General features: G+C 35.4%; 1 pseudogene; it reads left to right on the top strand.

Annotated features, from left to right (window-relative positions):
• The first annotated feature begins 1,081 nt into the window (after positions 1-1,081).
• On the top strand, positions 1,082-1,273 carry LOC114238645 (cytochrome c oxidase subunit 7C, mitochondrial-like; annotated as a pseudogene).
• The last annotated feature ends 6,344 nt before the right edge of the window (positions 1,274-7,617 follow it).

Below are 7,617 nucleotides of genomic sequence, written 5' to 3'. Positions count from 1 at the left end.
GCAGAAGACCTAAATAGACATTCCTCCAAAGAAGACATACAGATGGCCAGGAGGCACATGAAAAGATGCTTAACATCACTAATTATCAGAGAAATGCATATCAAAACTACAATGAGATATCACCTCACACTGATCAGAGTTGCCATCATCAAAAAGTCTACAAACAATAAATACTGGAGAGGGTGTGGAGAAAAAGGAACCCTCCTTCACTGTTGGTGGTAATGTACATTGATATTACTACTATGGAAGTTCCTTAAAAAACTAAAAATAGAGATACCATACGATACAGTAATTCCACTCCTGGGCATATACCCTGAGAAAACCATAATTCAAAAAGATACATGCACCCCAGTGTTCATTGCAGCACTGTTTCCAATAGCCAAGACATGGAAGCAAGCTAAATGGCTATCGACAGAGGAATGGATAAAGAAGATGTGGTACATACATACAATGGAATATTACTCAGACATTTAAAAGAATGAAATAATGCCATTTGCTGCAACATGGATGGACCTGGAGATTATCATACTAAGTAATTAAGTCAGACAGAAAAACACAAATATCATATGATATCATTTATATGTGGAATCTAAAAAAAAATGATACAAATAAACTTATTTACAAAATAGAAACAGACTCACTGACTTAGAGAATGAACTTATGCTTACCAGGGTAGAAGGGGGAGGGGATGGGATAAATTGGGAGTTTGGGATTGACATGTACACATTGCTCTATTTAAAATAGATAACCTAACACAACATTGTAAAGCAATTATACTCCAATAAAGATGTTTAAAATAAATAAATAAAATAAAATTTGGAGAAAAAATAAAACATAAAATAGATAACCAAGGACCTACTGTATAGCACAGGGAACTCTGCTCAATACTCCGTAATAACCTAAATGGGAAAATAATTTGAAAAAGAATAGATACAAGTATATATATAACTGAATCACTTTGCTGTACACCTGAAACTAACACAACATTGCTACTCAACTATGCTCCAATACAGCTTGGTGTGCCGCCACCATTTCTTGCACCTTCAGTCTCTGCGCCTTTTGCAGAGCTTCCCACAGCACTATGTTGGGATAGAGCATCCAGAGGTTCACAACCTCTGTGGTCCGTAGGAGCCACTATGAGGAGGGTCCAGGGAAGAATTTACCATTTTCAGTGGAAAAGAAGTAGCAGTTACTAGCTATTATGAGTTTGTACTTTGGGTCTGGATTTGCTGTGTCTTTCTTCAGAGTTAGACAGCAACTGCTTAAAAAATAATCCATGAGACAGATATGTAAAGCAGCATTTTAAGAGGGGCAGTCTCTTTGAAAAAAGGATCAAACTCTTGAACTCAGCATCCTAGATATGTTTGTAAATAAACTTATGACATAAACCCTTAATGCTTCTTCTCTGAAATATGGAACATGCTAATTGAGCTTGTGCTTACTTTTTATTTGGGCAATATTCCATTATTAGTTTCTTAATTAAATATTACATGATTTAGCTTGTTTCTTGGTCTTAAATTCTGAATTTTAATTTTTGTTTGCTGGTTCAGGAATTTGTCAGTAATTCACTGTGAAAGAGAAATGCAAACTTTGTCCTGTAAGCTTTTTTAATTTAAGGGGTGAAAAAAGATACACTTTTAGTCTTTTTTTACTTTGAAGGAATAAATTCATTTTTCTCCATGAGTGACAATTAGTTAACCATTAGGAAAACCAGTAGTGTATGCAGATTTCAGTTCAAGAGCTTCATTTTATTCATCTAGACCTATACCTTAAAACTGAAATTTTTCACTTGATAAATGTGCTACTGACCAACATTAGTCTTATTTAGAACGAATGAAAGAATATTTGAAATGGAATGTAATCGTATATGAGACAATATAGGAAATATTCCCATTTTATTCTGCAGCTTTGACTAGTAGAAATGGGTTACGAGATGGCTCTGGTTAGTAATTGTATCCGTGAATCAAAACTATGAGTAGTGAAATGCTGCTTACCACTTAAAATGTAATGACTTAGTTCCTAGGGTTTTATATTAGGGCAGGGGAAAAGTAATTTGCTACTGAATATTTTAACCCCAGTTTGGTCCCTAGAATACCTATCTTTCTTTAGGCTCTTCAATAACCACCTGGCAACTACTTAAATATGGATGCAATTTAGTTTAAATGACTTTGTCCAACCATTCCATGTATTTGTGTGTTGTTTTTTGATTATCCATTGATGAGTCAGATGTTATTCTGTGATTGGAGAGTTTTTCTATATAACATTAAGAATTTCTACCTTTGGAAACAGTGGAAGCAAGAGTAAGAGTTTAGGGTTCATAAAATGATTTTGAATTCTTGGTTCGAATCTTTGCTCAAATACAAATGTAACATTCTGGATTTTCTTGGAGGTAGTGGGAATAGAGCCTCCTTCCTATTTTTTTTTTTTTAATTTGAGTCCTCTTTATTTTCTTTGACTTTTTAATATATAAAGCAATCTTGCTAATCTTTTTTTTTTTAATTATTTATTTATTTATTTTTGGCTGTGTTGGGTCTTCGTTTCGAGCGAGGGCTTTCTCTAGTTGCGGCAAGCGGGGGCCACTCTTCATCGCGGTGCGGGAGCCACTCTTCATCGCGGTGCGCGGGCCTCTCACTGTCGCGGCCTCTCCCGTTGCGGAGCACAGGCTCCAGACACGCAGGCTCAGCAGCTGTGGCTCACGGGCCCAGCCGCTCCGCGGCATGTGGGATCCTCCCAGACCAGGGCCCGAACCCGTGTCCCCTGCATTGGCAGGCAGACTCTCAACCACTGCGCCACCAGGGAAGCCCTCTCCTTCCTATTTTTACATTCGCTGAGCTATATAAAAATATTTTAAGTGCTGGAAAAAAAGCTATACTCCAATATAAAATAAAAATTTTTTAACTGTTCTGGTCATATTAATACCTCACAATAGACTTTAGAGTGAAGAACAAGGTTAAAGAGAGTTATTACATGATAAAAGTTGCCATTCACCAGGCAGATAAAACAAATTATAAAACCATAGCCTCAAAGTATATAAAGCAAATTTGATAGTGTTACAAGGAGGAACCAAAAATCTACCATCATGCCAGGAGATTTTAACATAGTTCTCTCAATAATTGTCTTGAGCAAATAAAAAGTGATAGGGATAGAATATTTGAACCACACAACAAATAAGCTTGATTGAGAGATGTATGTAGAACCTTGCAATTAGAGAAAACAAAATATTTTCAAACTCACACAAAACTACACAAAAAACCATGTACCAGGCACAATGCCACAAAAAAACTTTTTCAGTACCACATAATCAAAATCATAAAACATGTTCTCTAATCATAATTCAGTAAAACAGAAATCAATAACAGAAAAGATGACCAAAGAATCTCTGTACATTTGGAGACCTAAATGTGTAATTGTTAATAATTCGTAAGTCAAAGAAGAAATTATAATGGACATTAGAAACTATTACAAATTAAGTGATTAGAGATACATCTATATATATTATCTGATATCTATTAGAGATATATATCAGAACTTGTATGATGCACGTACAACCACAGATGGAGGGAAATATGTGCATTAGAAAAAAATGTCTATATTAGAAAAGAATAAAAAGTTTAGACAGCAGAGATCTGAGAATTCAGCTCAAGAAATTACAAAAAGAACAGCAGAATAAACCTGAAGAAAATTGAAAGCATAAAAAAGAGTAAGAGCAGACATTTTTAAAATAGAAAACAAATGACAACAAGGATTAATAAAACCAAAAGCTGATTCTTTGCAAAAACTAATAAAATAGCAAACCCACAGCAAGACTGATCAGGAAAGAGAGTATAAACAACATTAGGAACAAAAAAGAAGACATAGTTTTCACAGATTTAGCAGAGATGTTTTTAAACATAACGGATTACTACAAACAACTTTATGCAATCTATATGAAAACATAAATGAAATGGACCATTTCCTAGAAAAATGGTTTGCCAAAATGAACTCAAGAAGAAATGGAAAACTTGAATAAGCTTATAAAAGAAAGCAAATCAATAGTTAATCAACTCACAAAAACAAAACCAAATCACCAGGCCCAGACACTTTAAGAGGCATCTCTATCTTACACAAAATGTTTCAGAAAATAGAAAGGAGGAAAAGCTCCTCAATTCATTTTATGACGCTGGGAAATTCTTAAAACAAATGCCAGACAAGAACAGTAAAAGAAATGAAAATTATGGGCCGATCTCACTTACGAACAATGATAGAAAAATTCCAAATAAAACTCTAGCAAATTAGATTTTTAGAAGATAATACCTCATGACCAAGAAGAGCATATCCCAGTAATACAAGCATTGATAAATTCTAAGGTACTAGTGTAATTCACTACATTAACGTATTAAGGAAGAAAAATCTGTGATCCCCTCAATAAGATACAGAAAAAGCACCTGATACAATTAAACACCCATTTATGATTTTAAAAAGAAAACCTCTTAACTAATTAGTAATAGAAGGGAACGAACTCCCTTGGGAAATAAATTAGTTTTGAGAATTATCGCTAGTAATGCCCAATGGGTACAATTACTGGCACTTGAAACCGAGTGGACAGGGGGACCTCCCGGAGCCTGCCTGGCAGCAGGCAGAGAAAGAGAAATTCATGTAGGGCTCCTTCCTGCACTTGCTTCATCACCGGTCATTTGCTTAGGCAAGGGGAGGGCCGGGACTTGTCTTATGAGTTCACAGCTCATCGGATGACATGAAACTATATCAGGACCTAAAGGAGAGCCTGCGCATCTTCCAGAGAGCTCCTGGTATTTGATCTAGAAGGAGCAACTAGATGTGCCCTGGCTTGTATCCCTTGGGGAGAGGGCACCATGTTACATGTGTGACAAAGATTGAAATACATCTTTTGTACATGGAAGGGCAGACTGCAGCAAAAACTACCTAGCTGTTCACAAACCCCATTCCTTCTTCCTTCCAGGCACACCGGTCCACTACAGAATCCAGCCTCCATCACAGTTACGTGTGGCCATATGACTGAGCTCTGGCCACTGGAAAGTAGGCATAAGTGGTGCACACCACTTCCAGGCCTGATCCGTAAAATTCTCCTATGTATGACCCTTCCATGTTCCTTCTGCTTCCATGGTGGCCTTAGAAGCCACATTTTGGAGAGAACTTGGGTCCCTTGTGTGATCATTTACATAACTGTCCACCCACCAGAAATACATGACATGAAAGTTAACTGAGCAAAAAATAAACTCACTTTTTCCTGCAGACACTGAGATTTTGAGGTCCGTTACAGCATCTAATATTATCTTAACTAATAGAGGTAACTAAATCCCACATCATATTTTAGGTGACATGTTAAACTCATTCTCTTTAGAGTCAGCAACAAATCAAGAAGTTTCAATGTCTCATGGAGATTCCTTAAAAAACTAAAAATAGAGCCACCATATGATCCAGCAATGCCACTCCCGGGCATACATCTGGAAGATATGAAAACTCTAATTTGAAAAGATACATGCACCCCAATGTTCATAGCAGCACTATTTACATCAGCCAAGACATGGAAGCAACACAAGTGTCCATCGAATATATGACTGGTTTAAGAATATGTGGTATATATATACATATATATATATATATATATATATATATATATATATATATATATCACACACACAATGGAATATTACTCAGCCATAAAAAAGAATCAAACATTGCCATTTGCAGCAACATGGATGAACCTAGAGATTATCATACTAAGTGAAGCCAGAGAAAGACAAATATTATATGATATCACTTATATGTAGAATCTAAAAAATAATACAAATGAATCTATGTACATAACAGAAACAGACTCACAGACATAGAAAACAAGGTTATGGTTACCAAAGGGGAAGGGGGGGATAAATTAGGAGTATGGAATTAATAGATACAAACTACTATACATAAAATAGATAAGCAACATGGATTTACTATATAACATAGGGAACAATATTCAATATCTTACAATAAACTATAATGGATAGTAATCTGACTATATATACATGTTTATGTAACTGAATTGCTTTGCTGTACACCTGAAACTAACACAATGTTGTAACTTCAATAAAAGAAAACAGAATGCTCACAGTCTCCCCTCCTTTCAGTATGGTGACAGAGACTCTAGCAAGTATAGGTAATAAGATGGATGGACAGAAGGAAGGACTGATAGATAGATATGGGTGGGTGGGTTGATGGCAGACATACATAAGCTTGAAAAGGAAAAACAAAAAAGTTTTTATTTATGGTGTATATAAATATGTGGGAAATCAAAGAGTTTCTAAAGACATACTATTAAGAACAAATAAGAGTTCGGCAACTTTGACAAGAGATACAGAAAAGTCACTTGTGATTTTATACAAACAATTTGAAAATGTCATTTTTAAATGATGCATAATATATAATAGCACAAAAAATACAAGGTACCAAAGGATAAATCTAACCAAAGTATATGCAAGTGTTTTATAGAGAAAATTATATGTTTATAAAAGACATTTAAAAGACTGATACAAATGATGATATATGTTCATGACTGGGAAGGCCCAATATCCTAAAAGTAGACGTTCTCCCCCAAGTTAACTATAAATTTTATGTACTTCCAATCAAATCTAATCAAATTCAAATAAGACCAAGAATAGCCAAGACAATCTAGGGGGTAGGGAATGGTAGATAAGATTTCTTACAAAGCTATAACCATTAAACTATAGTCGTATTGATGCAGGAATGAGTAAATACACCAACGGAACTGAGTAGAAAGGTCAGAAACAGATTAGCTAGCTAGATAGATAGACAGACAGACAGACAGAAAGATAAATGAGCCAGATACACAGCACAAGAAGCAGCATTTTTAAAAATCGGGGAGAAAATGTATGCAATTCAATCAGTGGTTCTAAGATAATTAACTATCCATATTGAGATAAGATAAATTTAGAGCAAAACTATAAAACCTTTAGAAGAAAACATAAAATATCTGGACAAATTTCCAAGATATACAAACAGCTCATACAACTCAACAACAAAAACAGAAACAACCCAATTGAAAAACGGGCAGAAGACCTAAATAGACATTTCTCCAAAGAAGAAATACAGATGGCCAATAGGCACATGAAAAGACACTCAACGTCGCTAAGAGAAATGCAAATCAAAACTACAGTAAGGTACTACCTCACACCAGTCAGAATGGCCATCATTTTAAAAATCTACAAATAACAAATGCTAGAGAGGGTGGAAAAAAGGGAACCCCCCTACATTGTTAGTGGGAACGTAAATTGGTGCAGCCACTATGGAAAACAGCATGGAGGTTCCTCAAAAAACTAAAAATAGAATTGCCATATGATCCAGCAATCCCACTCCTGGGCATATATCCAGACAAAACTCTAACTCAAAAAGATACGTAAGCCCCTATGTTCATAGCAGCGCTATTCACAATAGCCAAGACATGGAAACAACCTAAATATCCATCGACAGATGAATGGATAAAGAAGATGTGTTACATATAGACAATGGAATACTACTCAGCCATAAAGAAGAATGAAATAATGCCATTTGCAGCAACATGGATGGACCTAGAGATTATCATACTAAGTGAAGTAAGTC

The sequence above is a fragment of the Balaenoptera acutorostrata genome, chromosome 2 (genome assembly GCF_949987535.1).
Source record: "Balaenoptera acutorostrata chromosome 2, mBalAcu1.1, whole genome shotgun sequence".
NCBI classification, from domain to species: domain Eukaryota; kingdom Metazoa; phylum Chordata; class Mammalia; order Artiodactyla; family Balaenopteridae; genus Balaenoptera; species Balaenoptera acutorostrata.
This window is presented reverse-complemented; position numbering and strand designations above follow the sequence as displayed.